Consider the following 16,471-nt stretch of genomic DNA (forward strand, 5'->3'; position numbering starts at 1 on the left):
TTGTGAATTTTTAAAGTATAAACTGTAAAATAGTGTCTAAAAGCAGAAAGCGCTAACCACAACTATCTGGTCGCGTTAAAACAGGTTAAAGTCAAAAGTTCAAGTTAAACGCGAAGGAGTGCGAGTCGGACAGAGTCCCAGATTAGACTCGCTGAAGGTTTACCTTCTTCAAGTTTTGTGCCAAGGTCCCAATCGTGTTGGAGAGGATTGCGAGAGGCAAGGAGAGCATCCTGGACAGCAGTCAGCATGGCAAGATGAACAGGTCGGGTGTCGCAGACTGGCGGGCTGGAGCTTCGCTATGGCGGTTCCTCACAAATGGGCGATCCTGCTGTGCAAAGAGACGGACTAGTGGCGGCTCGTGCTGATTTTCGTTGGGAGTGGCGTGGTTCCGGTTCAAACAGGCCTGTTTGCAGTCACAAAGAGCCCAAAAGCTTGAATTAGGAGCCAGCTTAGCCACGCCAAGGGTGCAGGACCAGAGGGGCACCACTTGGGGATCAGAAACCTGCTGAAGACAGGTCCAGGAGCTATTGGGTAGCCTTTTATGTCTCTGGGACTCAGATCAGGAGGCCAGCAGACTAGTCCTTTGAGTCACTCTACTGTCTAGCGACCAAGATGGGTTGCAAGTCCAGTTCTGCTTCCCAAGGCAATAGGGCAGCAGGCAGCAGGTCAGCACAGCAGGGCAGCAATTCCTTCGGAGGAGCAGTTCAGCAAAGAGGCAATCCTTGTAGTAACACAACAGTCCTTCTTCCTGGCAGAGCGTCCACAGATCCAGAAGTGTACTGAAGAGTTGATGTCTGAGATTCCTCTTTTGTACACAGTTGAGCCTTTGAAGTGGGAAAAAGCTTCTAGAGGCATGCCTTTGAAGTGCACAGATGCCCTGACTTCCTTGCCCTGGCTCCAGACTAACAAGAGGGGGTCTGCAGCATTGTGTGTGGAGACAGGATGGAGCCTATTGAGGTGTAAGTGAGGCTGGGCCTAGTTCATCCCTCCTACATGGACAATGATGGCCCATCCAATCACAACTAAGCTCTCACTGTGTGTGGCTGTCTAGGAGGAATAAACAAAACACAACTGCACCCTGTCTCGTGACCAGAGACAGGCTGCAGGCACCAATTGGCTAAGGTAAGTAAACCTTCTAAAAGCGGCATTTTCAGAATTGTAATTTAAAATCCAACTTCACCATAAGTTAGCATTTCAAATTAGGATCCCAAAGACACCAAACATGAACAGGATATCTCTTCTTATTTTGAAATTACACTTATAAAATGTAATAAGGCAACTCCAATGTTATCCTATGGGAAAGAGAGGCCTTGCAGTAGTGAAAATATAATTTAAGAGTTTTTTACTACTAGGACACATAAAACTTAAAGTTAGGAATTGGTATGTGAGTTAGTGAAAAAGTAGCTAAAGAAGAGGGTCCTTAGTGAGGAAGTTAGTTTGTGAAGGAGTTAAACATGAGGCAAGGTGTACTTATCAGAGTTATATGCTGATGCTGCATGATGCAATAAGGACAAAAATGATCAAACAAAGGTCATCTACATATTACAGATACCAAGAAGTGAGTTTGTGGAAACTACTTGTGACCTGGAATGAGCAGAACCATTAGCATCTGTTTTCATGCCAACAATCCTTGTGTGTCTTAAACAACGGTCAATCTTACTGGCTTCATCAATAGTTGCCACCTTTTAGTCATTTAACTACTGGAAGGATACAATTAGTCCTGCTGACATTGTTTCTATGGTCTTGTTTGACACTTGAGACTGAACATTTTCAGACACCAAGTTATAACCAAAATGATGCTGATAAATATCCCCAAGAAATGTAAAGGAGGAAAAGGAGCCATGAGGAATCAGAAAGATGAAAGACAGGCTTTACATGGGAACAGTCATTGTTTGCTTCTCTAAATGGCTGCTTTACCTTGAGATCCCTGCTTTGTGATTGTATCCAGTCTTGAATGAACTCCTGTGGGTTGATGCTGAAACGGAGCATGAAATCCCTCTGCGTCTTGAGCTGGTTGATTGACTCAATGGTCTCATGGATCTAAGGGTGACAAGGACAAAACAAACATTAATTTGCGCCATACAAGGCTTTGTTTTTAATACTATGATTTGTCATGTAGATGCACCTGACAATAAAGCAATGCTGTTACCTGACTGTTTAATTGCAAAAATCTTAAACACTTATTTGAAATAAGGGGATGCATGAAAGTATGTAGAGAAATGTTTAAGAAAAAAAAACATTTGTGAATTGATAACTGTCACCTTCAGTGTTTTTCCTCCAATGGAAACAATGCTTAGGTGTGGAGTCGGCTGCAATCAGTCCAGGGTTGCTGGAATCAGAGTCTGATGAGAGCACCCTATTTTGTAAATTCTATACAAGCAAAACATCAAGCAATCTTTCTCCCACTGGTCAAGGATTGTATAACCAATGTGACTTGTTCTCGCCAGACTTCCGTCAAAGGTACTCAATGGATATCCCAATATTAATTCCCATCTTAAAACATTAAAACTTGATTTGGTCTGCCTCTGTTTCTTTTACATTTTTCCATAGCGCAACTGTGCCAAGAGGTATTAAATAATACACTTCACATTGAACAAGAGTAAACTACATTAAAATATTTAGACAGAGAGCAAAATGTACAAACGAAAATCAGAACATATATACGAGAATTTCTGGGGGCTGGTAGCTCAGATGTAATAAGAAAAGATGATAATTAGTGGTCTCCTAAAGGATAAAACACTGGGCTGAGTTCCTAGCTATGAGTTTCATAATTGGTTGCCCCAACTGTCTTGAATTTCAGGGTTTGCAACTATAGTGATTTTTTGCTTTTAATGTAATTTGTCATGGTGCAAAACTTAAAACGATTCACAGACCCTGTATGTTTGCACACTCTTATGAACACAATTTTTTTAATATCACTCATCCATTCCTTTTATCAGATTAGCGTGCAGATAAGCATACGTCGACTTGAGCATGCACACAAATGTGAAAGAGTAAATGCATACAACCTCCTCTGTGTTTGTCACGAACCACATAGCTATTGGCGCTCAAATGCTTATCAGGGGTGTGTGTGTGTGTGTGTGTGTTTATATTCACTGAAAAAACCACAGGTTTCAGGGACGTTATAGTTAGTTGGACATTTCACTCATACAAAACCAGAGAAATTCACCCGTTATAGTTAGTTGAGCTAACTATAAGAAAACAAGGGGCATATCAACAAGGCAGCAATAAAAAAGTTATCGCCGCCTTAGCGCCAGTTTCCGGCGATAAAGTGGCAATAATTTTATCGCCCTATCAACAAGGCAACGCTAACCCCTGTTAGCGTTACTTTTCCGGCGATAGCTAACGATAATGACATGCAAAGTAGGCGTTCCTGACTCCCGCTAACTCCAGTTTTTAATACCTGATAAAAACCTGACTTACACTGGAGATAAGGGGGAGTATATAAGGGAGAGTTAGCCCGAGCTTCCCCAGAACAGCCACAGAAGCCATGGAGGTAGTCATCATGCAGATTGGAGTCCCACCAAGGCAGCAACAACAACAACCACCGCCAATGCCACCAAAACCAGGACCACTACCACCCATGCAGCGACGAAGAAGACAGCGGGCACTGCAGAGACGTGTCTACCTCACAGACTTAAGGCCAGAGGAAGTCATAGCCCACTACAGGCTCAAAAGGACATCCATCCAGCACATCCTGACTCTCATTGCCCACAGGCTGACGCCACCAACACAGCGGGCAACCAACATCCCTCCGCAGACAAAACTGCTCGCTGTGCTGCACTTCTTGGCCTCTGGGACATTCCAACCAACAACAGCCAGAGTCGGTGGACTATCACAGGCATCCTTCTCAACCTTCCTCCCCACTCTCTTGGATGGCATACTCAGCCTGATTCCTCAGCACCTACACTTTCCCAACACTGTGCAGGAGCAGATTGCCATCAAGCAAGGATTCCATGCCATTGCTGGCTTACCACAGGTGATCGGTACAATTGACTGCACACATATACCATTTGTGCCCCCTGCGGACAGCGAACACATCTACCGCAACAGGAAGCACACCCATTCAATGAATGTGCAGGTAATAGTGGACCACCGCGGACTGTTCACAAATGTCGTTGCCAAATTTCCAGGGAGTGTGCATGATGCATTCATCTTCCGACACTTTATCATAAACCAGCGCTTCCAGGATGGCACATATGGAAATGCATTGCTTGTCGGTAAGTACCAACTGAACACACCACATGCACAAAAACACAATCATGTTGACCCATCAAGAGGGAGGATGTAAATACATTGCCTAGGTACTGATTTGGGGGGTGCACAAAATGCATGGGCACATGCTGATGTATTGTGTACGAGGATGAGGTATACAGGTACCACTGTGTAGAGCAAGGCTACTCATAGTATGGTCCACGTGCTGCCAGCGGCCTGGCAAGCCTTTCTTGTTGGGCCGTGGACCTTGCAGACATTGTATCTGTGTGCCATGTCTGCAGATTTCATAAGAGTGCCACCAAACACTGCCGCACCAGCGCGGACTCCGAGAGACTCTGCACCATGGGGGCTGTGCGAGTCCAGCGATAGTCAGAGTGGAGATGCATGTGCGCCAAGAGGTGAAATATAACAAAAACTTGTTAACACGTAAATGGTCCATGAAAGACCTGTGAAGTACTGGGGTGTGGCTGTGTGTGTGTGCCCAGGAAGCTGTCCCAGCCCAGGCTGCCAGGGGGGGAGGTGACAGAGGGTGACAGAGGGAGAGAGAGGCACAGAGACAGAGGGAGGGAGACAGAGGGATGGAGACAGAGGGATGAGGGCGACAGAGGGAGGGAGACCGAGGGAGGGAGACAGAGGGAGGGAGACAGAGGGAGGGAGAGATAGAGCAAGGGAGGGAGAGACAGAGCGAGGGAGGGAGACAGAGAGAGGGAGGCAGAGAGAGAGAGAGAGAGAAAAAGAGAGAGAGAGATGTGCGTATGCCAGGTCTGGCGGCTCAGTGAACGAGGGTGTCCGCACCAGGGGCCTGTGTCCAACCACATGGTCAGTTCCCTTACTCACTAGCCCTGCCACCTTCCCCACTGACCCCGCCCCAACCCATGCGGGACGCTACAACAACCCACACAGCAAATTTGGGACCAGAGAGAAAGTATGTGAGTACCCATGGTGTAGAGTAACCCCCAGTACCTGGCCATCAATGTACCTAATCAAAGTCATCCGGACTGTTATCCCAGTCCGGTGTGTGGTCACATTGTTGATGAAGATGATCATGTTGCAGTTCTTGTTGCCGGTGACCTATTAGGGTGACCCAACGTTTCACAAGTACTCACACATGTAGAATCAGTGTGTCAATTCTGAGGTTTGTCGTGATCAAGGTTGTAACAATGCACTTTGATTGTAGGAAGTGCAGTGTGTGGCAAATGTGCATGCATAGTCTGGAAAATGTGTCATGAAACCTCCATACAGCGCCATTGGTGTTGACTGCAGTGTTGTTGGTGCTGCTGTTGATGGTGTCTAGTAGCATCTCCTCTCTCACTATGCCACACATATTTCTCATTCTCAACCCTGTGATATGGTGTGTCATGTGGTTGCCCGATGAGTAAGTGGATGTGTATTCGGTCACTACTTGTGTGTTGAAATTGATCAGTCAAATGCTAATCCATTACAAATGCTAAGAAGTGTGCAAAGGTGAGCCATGCCATGTGTATCAGCGTGGTGAAGTGTGTGGACAGTCTGATCTTGTCGAATAAACCACATAGTGAAAATGATTTTGAGAAGTTGTGTTATGTGAGTCTTATGCTCTGCTAGTGACAGATGACGCAGGCCAGTAAGTTTACGTTGTGTCACAAGTTATCGTTGATGGTGTGTGCAAACCTTCACTGTCCCCAGTGAGTCCTGCAGGTGAGGTGGCTGTGGTCTGTTCCTCCGTTTTAGCTCTGGACATACAATTGCATGGCTTGTGTGGTGTCACAGGTCTGCCATCAGCATGAGATGCATGTTTGAATGTGAGCTGTGTCATGTGTGGCCTATGTCATTTGAACATTCACATGGCGGTGACTGCGAGGAGTGTGGATCAGTGCCATGGCTAGATGTTAGGAGAGCCAGGCTGCCTGTTGGTGTCTGTGGTTTTTGTGCAGGTATCATTCCCATTTTGTACACTTGTAGTGACACTTATGCAACCATGCAGCAAACACCAGCAAAAAGGATGGTTGGAGGATCAACACTGAGGCAATGTACTCAGCATTGATGCCGCCAAATAGCCAGAAGCAACACATGTCTAACCTAAGTCTAAAAATAGCAAAAATCACAATAGAAAAAAATGTCAACAATGCCAACATAGTATGATTAATGAATCATGTACCCCATCTCCCCATTACATGTCATATGTGATCAAGGATATGCTCTCTGCCATTGATGATGACGCAAATACGAAACCCCACCACCCAGGCACAGAGGCAGTACAATGCTGCACATCGACGCACATGTGGTATCGTGGAGTGTACATTTGGCGTGCTCAAGTCACGTTTCCGTTGCCTGGACATTACAGGAGCAAACTCCTGTACAGACCAGAAATGGTAAACAAAATCATACTAGCATGTGTGTATTGCACAACATTTGTGTCTGCACAAATGCCCCCTGGATCCAAGTGCCTGCAGCACCGGCCGATGACCAGGATGATGACGAAGATCAACGAGGTGGCCCACACACCACAGCCACTGCTGCTGGAATTGCCCGAAGGGACAGGATAATAAACAATTACTTCACTTGAGCACATCACATTGTGACTGACAAAAACAAAGACATGTATATGGAAAATTACCTCAAGAACTGTTTGTGACAATAAACAAACTCAACACACATACCCTGTCTGCAAGTTACTTTCCTGCATCAGTATATCACTATGAAATGTTACCATTGTACAATAATTGCAAGTAAGAGTCCAAAAATAAAATCCTGGTGTGTATGTTTCATCATCACAGAGATTCAATAGTGTGTCAATCGTGCACAGCTTTACTTTACAAGGAGTAAAATCTGGCACACAATTCATCAATGGTTGTGTCAAATAGTATGTAATTCATGATTCACAGGGTGTACTTATTATTAAAAATTGAAATGTATGGGTTTGTAAGTGCCATATAATGAATTTTATGGTTAATTTGGTGTTAAATTTCACTGTTAAGGCCGTGAAAAGGGGGACAAATCAGAAAATTGGGTGTGGAATGTTGCTCAAATCTGAGAAGTGGGTGTGGAATGCGGCTCAAATCTGAGAAGTGGGTGTGAACTGTGGGTGGAAGCAGTAAAATGGGTGTGAAACTGGGGCTCAAATCGGAAATATGGGTCCTAAATTGGGGGCAAATATGAAAATTGGGTGTGAAATGGTGCCAATTCTGAAAATATATCTCTGCATGCATCCAAGACATTGAATGAGCCACCAGCAGAGCTCACATGCACACCATCTCTGGACACCTTCATGAAGACCGTCAAGACCGGTCTCTACGTTGAACAAATCGGCTCATTGTCAGTATGACCCAACAGACAAGATGAACTATCTGACCATCTCCCTGCAACCCGTGGTGGACAAAGTCACTGAGAGACACATAAACACCCAGCTGACTGGCTACATTGAAGAGAATTCCATCATGGATCACTCTCAGTCTTGTTTGGGTATCAAGCACAGCACCAAGAACGTACACCATGCTGACAATGCTTAGATATGCATGCCACTTGACCTGTGTCACATTGTGGACAACACATCCTACTACACCTCTATGCAGCCTCAAACACCCTCTCACACACCACACCCCAGATGCCAGAAACCACCATAAGGGGATACGAGGAACAGCCCTCACCTGGATCCAATCCGTCTTCCCCGCAATAAGCCAAAGTACCCTCACCCACCCCTATCTCCTAAACCACAGGCAACAACTGCGGAGTCTCCTCCACCTGCTTCAACACCCTCTGTATGCTCAAAAAGATCTACAGATAGATCCCGACAGACACAAGGAAAACAGTCACCCAGGCCCTCGTCAGCAGCAGACTCGACTACGGAAACACACTCCACGCCGGACCCACCACCAAGCTCATCAACAGACTGTAACGAATCCAGAATGCCTCTGCACGCCTGATCCTCGACGTCCCGCGCCGCCAACACATCACCCCCCACCTGAGGAACCTGCACTGCCTCCCCATCGATAAAAGAATCTCCTTCAAACTCCGGATCCACTCACACAAGGCACTCCACAAGAGCGGCCCGGACTATCTCAACAGTCGACTCTCCTTCTACGTACCCAACAGGAAACTCCGCTCTGCAGACCTCTCCCTGGCTACCGTCCCACGCTTCCGTAGAACCACAGCCGTAGGCAGATCCTTCTCCCACCGTGCCGACAAGACCTGGAAGACCCTCCCCCTCAACCTACGACAAACCGAAGACCTTCTAACCTTCAGGAGATGACTCAAGACCTGGCTGTGCGACCAGTAGCAACAGCATCCCCCCCTCTCCCCACCCCCAGCGCCTTGAAACCCTTGCGGGTATGTAGTGCGCTTGAAAAATTATTTGATTGATTGATTGCTTGCTTGAGTACCACATGGAGCGTCACTAAGACACACGTTTTGCTATATGCACATGTCCCCACTCACTGCCATTGCTAGACAGCACGGTGTAAGCATATCATCCCACACAGACAACACACAGCTCATCCTCCCCCTCACGAATAACGCAGAAGACACAAAAGCCAGCTCCCAGGAATGAATGTCGGAACTAGCAGATTGGATGACACACCTCTGCATAAAGATCAACTGTGAGAAGACTGACCTCCTCCTCTCCGCTCCATCCACATCCGCATTGGACAACCTCTGGTGGTTGTCTGCCCTTGTGAGCCCGGCCTCACTGACAGACCATGCACGTAAGTTTGGCATCATCCCAAATCCACCATCATCCTGCCCAGCCAGATCAACTCATGCTACAGCTGTCTACAGATCTAACCAAATCCATCACAATGGATAACCCCAGGATGCATTAAAATTGTCACAAACGCACTCATCCCGAGCAGACTGGACTACTGCAACAAACTCTATGCAGGGAGATACATAACGCCACTACACAAGTTCTAACACAGCCTGAAAGCTGCAGACACACCTGTCTTCAGAAACCCACGTCCCAAACACAAGAGGCAACACATACAGAGCATCCAATGTAGCACCGACAAGGAGAAAGTAAGCCACAAACTACTCACGCACACCTACAATTCACTACACATCATCAGCCACAAAGACATCCACGAGAGAGTCAACCTCAACATCCCCAAGAGGAACTGCTGATCTGACAACCTTGCCCTTGCAGACTCGACCGGGAACGGAAAATCACAAGGCAGAGGAAGAGCTGCCACCTACGCCACCAGCAAAGCCATGGACGAGTTGAAAGTCAACTTCAAACAATCTCACACCCAGCATGCTTACATGCGGAACGACAAGACATGGCTATTTGGCTGAGGCGGAGCTGCACTCCCACTCCCCCACAGCGACTTGGGAGCCTCACGTGTGAGTAGGGCACATCATGCCCACCCTTATTGTCGGATTGATCTGCGCACATACTCATCACCTACAGACCACCCCAGGGGAGTAGTACCCTTACAATTCACATCTCTTTTTTGAATGAATGTCTGTGAAATTACCAAAAGATGTGGGGATGAGTAATGTCACATGCCATTTTGGGTGTCAACTGTCTTGGAACATAAAAGGTAGTCTGTGTATACCCCTGAGGAAGTGTTGGCTATGGAACAACAATTCCCATTCTGTTGGGTGCAGGGGGAAACACAGTACTTGGGCCTACAACGTGCTCGGACTCTTGCCTGTACAGCGAAGCTCAAATATTCAACACTGTTGGATGAGACGGCTAAGGTGCTGGACGCCTGCTCAAAAATTAGCCTCACATGGTTTCGATGCATAGCGGGAGGGAAAATGTAGGGTCTTCCACGCATTTCCTATGTATGTCAATTTGGACACATGGTGTCCCACCCCCGTACACTCACACAATTGCAAGCCCTCATTAATAAGTCTGTCAGGGAGGACAAGCGGACTTGCCTCTCACTTGTGCAGCTTACATGCCCGAAAATGCAAGGTTGCCTGGGATTGCCCCTCATTGGTGGCTACTAACAAGCCACATGCCTTTGATATATAGTTGAATGGAGTAGGCTGCTATCGGAGAAGCAATGGAACTTCATGGACCAGTCTGTGGCGGGCAAAAACATCTGGATCTAACTGTGGCTAGCCCATAAGCACTGGCCCTGGGGCTTGTACTCTTTGCCGGTTAGGGCGCCCACCCACAAGGTCTTGGACAGGGTGGCAGTATGGAAGGGGTAGGCCTCTTTCCTCTCACCGACGAACTACAGCGTGGATAACCAGGACTTGCCCCCGGATCAGGAATCAGCGATATTCCATCGCTGGCAAAAACAGGGCTGCAAGAGCATAGGGTATATCTTTGATCTAGAACGGCTTGTGCCACATCTGCGGCCTATACAGGATTATGATTTTCCCGCTGCTGTTGTGTATTCATAATGCCAAATAACACACTGGGTCATGGGACTCGACGTTGGTTACGGCATATGCGAAGTGGTTAGCGCTAAAGAGGACAAACATTCCCTCATATCTGAGATGTACAAAATGCTTTTCACCAGTCTGAGTGGTCAGTGCACAAAAGTGCAGGCTTTGTGGGAAATGTAGCTGGTGAGGCCAATTTCATCCAAGGAATGGGAACGTATCCTGTATTGTGCACACCACACTGCGCACAGTGTAGCGGGGGCTGGAACCCCCTTCAAGGTTTGCTCTCATTGGTGTTTCATACCTGTGCAACTACATGTCTGGGATAAAAGCAAGCCAGATCGCTGCTGTCGGGAATGCTGGATGACTGGTACCCTCGTGCACTTACTCTGGCATTGTCCAAAATTGTAGAGATATTGGGGTGAGTCCTTAGATAACATAGATACTGCGTGTGACATTGCAATGCCCTGCGCACCGGAGTACACTCTCCTTGGTCTCTCACATCCGAAGGCCGTCCCACTAACATCCCTCAGGGTTAGGCAAATAGTCCCAGCGTTGTTGGCGGACAGGCCGGTTATCCTAGCACAGTGGTGTACAGTGGCAGTTCCAGGGCTCCTGTCCTGGTTACAACATCTAAGGAACCTATTAGCTCTGGAGCGTCTGTCTCGGGGTGCAGAGGGAAGGGTGAGAGATTTTGCAACTCCGTGTTGCCCCTTTGTGATTTCATTGTCCAGAGATATGAGGGAAGTCACATGCCCAAAGTACTTGCAGGTCTGACGCATTCCACCGATGGGGCAATCATCCTCCGCCGCTCACCCAGTGGAGTGACGAGGGGGCTCCTGTCCACACATATTGTGTATGCTTACTATCATCTACGTAGGCTGCAACCAGTGCGGAAGGTGGGGTTGTGGGAGGTTTATTGGGGAAGGCGTTTCTTTTCTCCCTTGTTCTTGATTGTTTCACTTGTCTGTTTTACATGGTTATTCTTTGGAAAATGGAAGACGCTCTTAGTGGCTTGTTCCCTCTTCCGGTATGCGGCCGGCCTCCGGGTTGCGGCTTAAACGCTGTGCAAATGCTCACAATGCTGTACAAAAGGGGGTGGTGATGGACGGAGCATCAGAACCAATCAAACACTCACACCCAGTCAACAGATCTGGGTTTGATCCATCACCATTCTTTAGCCCACTCTGCCACACCAGTTCAGACATGGCCATATGCAAATCAGTCTGCTCCTGAGCCTCATGGGAACAGTCCAGCCCGAACTGCAAGCCATGTCTTCCCTGGACCGGAAACAAGCTTCCTAGGACCGGTTTCTGGCATTTCAGCCGTCTTCAGCCAGGCTTGCTTGAATCCAGTGGCAAAGTGAGCAAGGGACTCACGTCTGAGCATACCCTGCCAACTTATGGCGAACAAAGCGGTACAAAAGGGAGTGGTGATGGATGGAGCATCAGAACCAATCAAACACTCACACCCAGTCAACAGATCTGGGTTTGATCCATCACCATTCTTTAGCCCACTCTGCCACACCAGTTCAGACATGGCCATATGCAAATCAGTCTGCTCCTGTGCCTCATGGGAACAGTCCAGCCCGAACTGCAAGCCATGCCTTCCCTGGACCGGAAACAAGCTTCCTAGGACCGGTTTCTGGCATTTCAGCCGTCTTCAGCCAGGCTTGCTTGAATCCAGTGGCAAAGTGAGCAAGGGACTCACGTCTGAGCATACCCTGCCAACTTATGGTGAACAAAGCGGTACAAAAGGGGGTGGTGATGGATGGAGCATCAGAACCAATCAAACACTCACACTCAGTCAACAGATCTGGGTTTGATCCATCACCATTCTTTAGCCAATTCTGCCACACCAGTTCAGACATGGCCATATGCAAATCAGTCTGCTCTGTGCCTCATGGGAACAGTCCAGCCCGAACTGCAAGCCATGCATTCCCTGGACCGGAAACAAGCTTCCTAGGACCGGTTTCTGGCATTTCAGCCATCTTCAGCCAGGCTTGCTTGAATCCAATGGCAAAGTGAGCAAGGGACTCACGTCTGAGCATACCCTGCCAACTTATGGCGAACAAGCGGTACAAAAGGGGGTGGTGATGGACGGAGCATCAGAACTAATCAAACACTCACACCCAGTCAACAGATCTGGGTTTGATCCATCACCATTCTTTAGCCCACTCTGCCACACCAGTTCAGACATGACCATATGCAAATCAGTCTGCTCCTGTGCCTCATGGGAACAGTCCAGCCCGAACTGCAAGCCATGCCTTCCCTGGACCAGAAACAAGCTTCCTAGGACCGGTTGCTGGTATTTCAGCCGTCTTCAGCCAGGCTTGCTTGAATCCAGTGGCAAAGTGAGCAAGGGACTCACGTCTGAGCATACCCTGCCAACGTATGGCGAACAAAGCGGTACAAAAGGGGGTGGGGATGGATGGAGCATCAGAACCAATCAAACACTCACACCCAGTCAACAGATCTGGGTTTGATCCATCACCATTCTTTAGCCTACTCTGCCACACCAGTTCAGACATGGCCATATGCAAATCAGTCTGCTCCTGTGCCTCATGGGAACAGTCCAGCCCGAACTGCAAGCCATGCCTTCCCTGGACCGGAAACAAGCTTCCTAGGACCGGTTTCTGGCATTTCAGCTGTCTTCGGCCAGGCTTTCTTGAATCCAGTGGCAAAGTGAGCAAGGGACTCACGTCTGAGCATACCCTACCAACTTATGGCGAACAAAGCGGTACAAAAGGGGCCATGTCTGAACTGGGGTGGCAAAGTGGGCTAAAGAACGGTGATGGATCAAACCCAGATCTGTTGACTGGGTGTGAGTGTTTGATTGGTTCTGATGCTCCGTCCATCACCACCTCCTTTTGTACCGCTTTGTTTGCCATAAGTTGGCAGGGTATGCTTAGACGTTGAGTCTCTTGCTCACTTTGCCACTGGATTCAAGCAAGCCTGGCTGAAGACGGCTGAAATGCCAGAAACCGGTCCTAGGAAGCTTGTTTCCGTTCCAGGGAAGACATGGCTTGGTAGTTCGGGCTGGACTGTTCCCATGAGGCGCAGGGTCAAACTGATTTGCATATGGCCATGTCTGAACTGGGGTGGCAAAGTGGGCTAAAGAACGGTGATGGATCAAACCCAGATCTGTTGACTGGGTGTGAGTGTTTGATTGGTTCTGATGCTCCGTCCATCACCACCCCCTTTTGTACCGCTTTGTTTGCCATAAGTTGGCAGGGTATGCTCAGACGTTGAGTCTCTTGCTCACTTTGCCACTGGATTCAAGCAAGCCTGGCTGAAGACGGCTGAAATGCCAGAAACCGGTCCTAGGAAGCTTGTTTCCGGTCCAGGGAAGACATGGCTTGGTAGTTCGGGCTGGACTGTTCCCATGAGGCGCAGGGTCAAACTGATTTGCATATGGCCATGTCTGAACTGGGGTGGCAAAGTGGGCTAAAGAACGGTGATGGATCAAACCCAGATCTGTTGACTGGGTGTGAGTGTTTGATTGGTTCTGATGCTCCGTCCATCACCACCCCCTTTTGTTCCGCTTTGTTCGCCATAAGTTGGCAGGGTATGCTCAGACGTTGAGTCCCTTGCTCACTTTGCCACTGGATTCAAGCAAGCCTCGCTGAAGAAGGCTGAAATGCCAGAAACCGGTCCTAGGAAGCTTGTTTTCGGTCCAGGGAAGACATGGCTTGGCAGTTCGGGCTGGACTGTTCTCATGAGGCACAGGGTCAAACTGATTTGCATATGGCCATGTCTGAACTGGGGTGGCAAAGTGGGCTAAAGAACGGTGATGGATCAAACACAGATCTGTTGACTGGCTGTGAGTGTTTGATTGGTTATGATGCTCTGTCCATCACCACCCCCTTTTGTACCGCTTTGTTCGCCATAAGTTGGCAGGGTATGCTCAGACGTTGAGTCCCTTGCTCACTTTGCCACTGGATTCAAGCAAGCCTGGCTGAAGACGGCTGAAATGCCAGAAACCGGTCCTAGGAAGCTTGTTTCAGGTCCAGGCAAGACATGGCTTGGCAGTTCGGGCTGGACTGTTCCCATGAGGCACATGGTCAAACTGATTTGCATATGGCCATGTCTGAACTGGGGTGGCAAAGTGGGCTAAAGAACGGTGATGGATCAAGCCCAGATCTGTTGACTGGGTGTGAGTGTTTGACTGGTTCTGATGCTCCGTCCATCACCACCCCCTTTTGTACCGCTTTGTTCGCCATAAGTTGGCAGGGTATGCTCAGACGTTGAGTCCCTTGTTCACTTTGCCACTGGATTCAAGCAAGCCTGGCTGAAAATGGCTGAAATTCCAGAAACCGGTCCTAGGAAGCTTGTTTCCAGTCCAGGGAAGACATGGCTTGGCAGTTCGGGCTCGACTGTTCCCATGAGGCACAGGGTCAAACTGATTTGCATATGGCCATGTCTGAACTGGGGTGGCAAAGTGGGCTAAAGAACGGTGATGGATCAAGCCCAGATCTGTTGACTGGGTGTGAGTGTTTGATTGGTTCTGAAGTTCCGTCCATCACCACCCCCTTTTGTACCGCTTTGTTTGCCATAAGTTGGCAGGGTATGCTCAGACGTTGAGTCGCTTGCTCACTTTGTCACTGGATTCAAGCAAGCCTGGCTGAAAATGGCTGAAATGCCAGAAACCGGTCCTAAGAAGCTTGTTTCCTGTCCAGGGAAGACATGGCTTGGTAGTTCGGGCTGGACTGTTCCCATGAGGCACAGGGTCAAACTGATTTGTATATGGCCATGTCTGAACTGGGGTGGCAAAGTGGGCTAAAGAACGGTGATGGATCAAACCCAGATCTGTTGACTGGGTGTGAGTGTTTGATTGGTTCTGATGCCCCGTCCATCACCACCCCCTATTGTACCGCTTTGTTCGCCATAAGTTGGCAGGGTATGCTCAGACGTTGAGTCCCTTAATCACTTTGCCACTGGATTCAAGCAAGCCTGGCTGAAGACGGCTGAAATGCAAGAGACCGGTCCTAGGAAGCTTGTTTCCGGTCCAGGGAAAACATGGCTTGGCAGTTCGGGCTGGACTGTTCCCATGAGGCACAGGGTCAAACTGATTTGCATATGGCCATGTCTGAACTGGGGTGGCAAAGTGGGCTAAAGAACGGTGATGGATCAAACCCAGATCTGTTGACTGGGTGTGAGTGTTTGATTGGTTCTGATGCTCTGTCCATCACCACCCCCTTTTGTACCGCTTTGTTCACCATAAGTTGGCAGGGTATGCTCAGACGTTGAGTCCCTTGCTCACTTTGCCACTGGATTCAAGCAAGCCTGGCTGAAGACGGCTGAAATGCCAGAAACCGGTCCTAGGAAGCTTGTTTCTGGTCCAGGGAAGACATGGCTTGGCAGTTCGGGCTGGACTGTTCCCATGAGGCACAGGGTCAAACTGATTTGCATATGGCCATGTCTGAACTGTGGTGGCAAAGTGGGCTAAAGAACGGTGATGGATCAAACCCAGATCTGTTGACTGGGTGTGAGTGTTTGATTGGTTCTGATGCTCCGTCCATCACCACCCCCTTTTGTACCGCTTTGTTGGCCATAAGTTGGCAGGGCATGCTCAGACGTTGAGTCCCTTGCTCACTTTGCCACTGGATTCAAGCAAGCCTGGCTGAAGACGGCTGTAATGCCAGAAACCGGTCCTAGGAAGCTTGTTTCTGGTCCAGGGAAGACATGGCTTGGCAGTTCGGGCTGGACTGTTCCCATGAGGCACAGGGTCAAACTGATTTGCATATGGCCATGTCTGAACTGTGGTGGCAAAGTGGGCTAAAGAACGCTGATGGATCAAACCCAGATCTGTTGACTGGGTGTGAGTGTTTGATTGGTTCTGATGCTCCGTCCATCACCACCCCCTTTTGTACCGCTTTGTTCGCCATAAGGTGGCAGGGTATGCTCAGACGTTGAGTCCCTTGCTCACTTTGCCACTAGATTCA

The 16,471-nt window shown here is 48.5% G+C and overlaps 1 protein-coding gene and 1 pseudogene across 1 annotated transcript in view; one reads left to right on the forward strand and one right to left on the reverse strand.

The window, feature by feature from the left end:
• Positions 1–16,471, forward strand: part of LOC146871397 (uncharacterized) — a 149,065-nt gene that overhangs the window by 122,904 nt on the left and 9,690 nt on the right. The gene's annotated exons all lie outside the window — the stretch shown is intronic.
• LOC146871398 (SWI/SNF-related matrix-associated actin-dependent regulator of chromatin subfamily D member 2-like) overlaps positions 1–16,471 on the reverse strand; it is a 626,025-nt pseudogene that overhangs the window by 37,439 nt on the left and 572,115 nt on the right.

Source organism: Triturus cristatus, chromosome 1_1 (genome assembly GCF_964204655.1).
Source record: "Triturus cristatus chromosome 1_1, aTriCri1.1, whole genome shotgun sequence".
In the NCBI taxonomy this organism is placed as follows: Eukaryota; Metazoa; Chordata; class Amphibia; order Caudata; family Salamandridae; genus Triturus; species Triturus cristatus.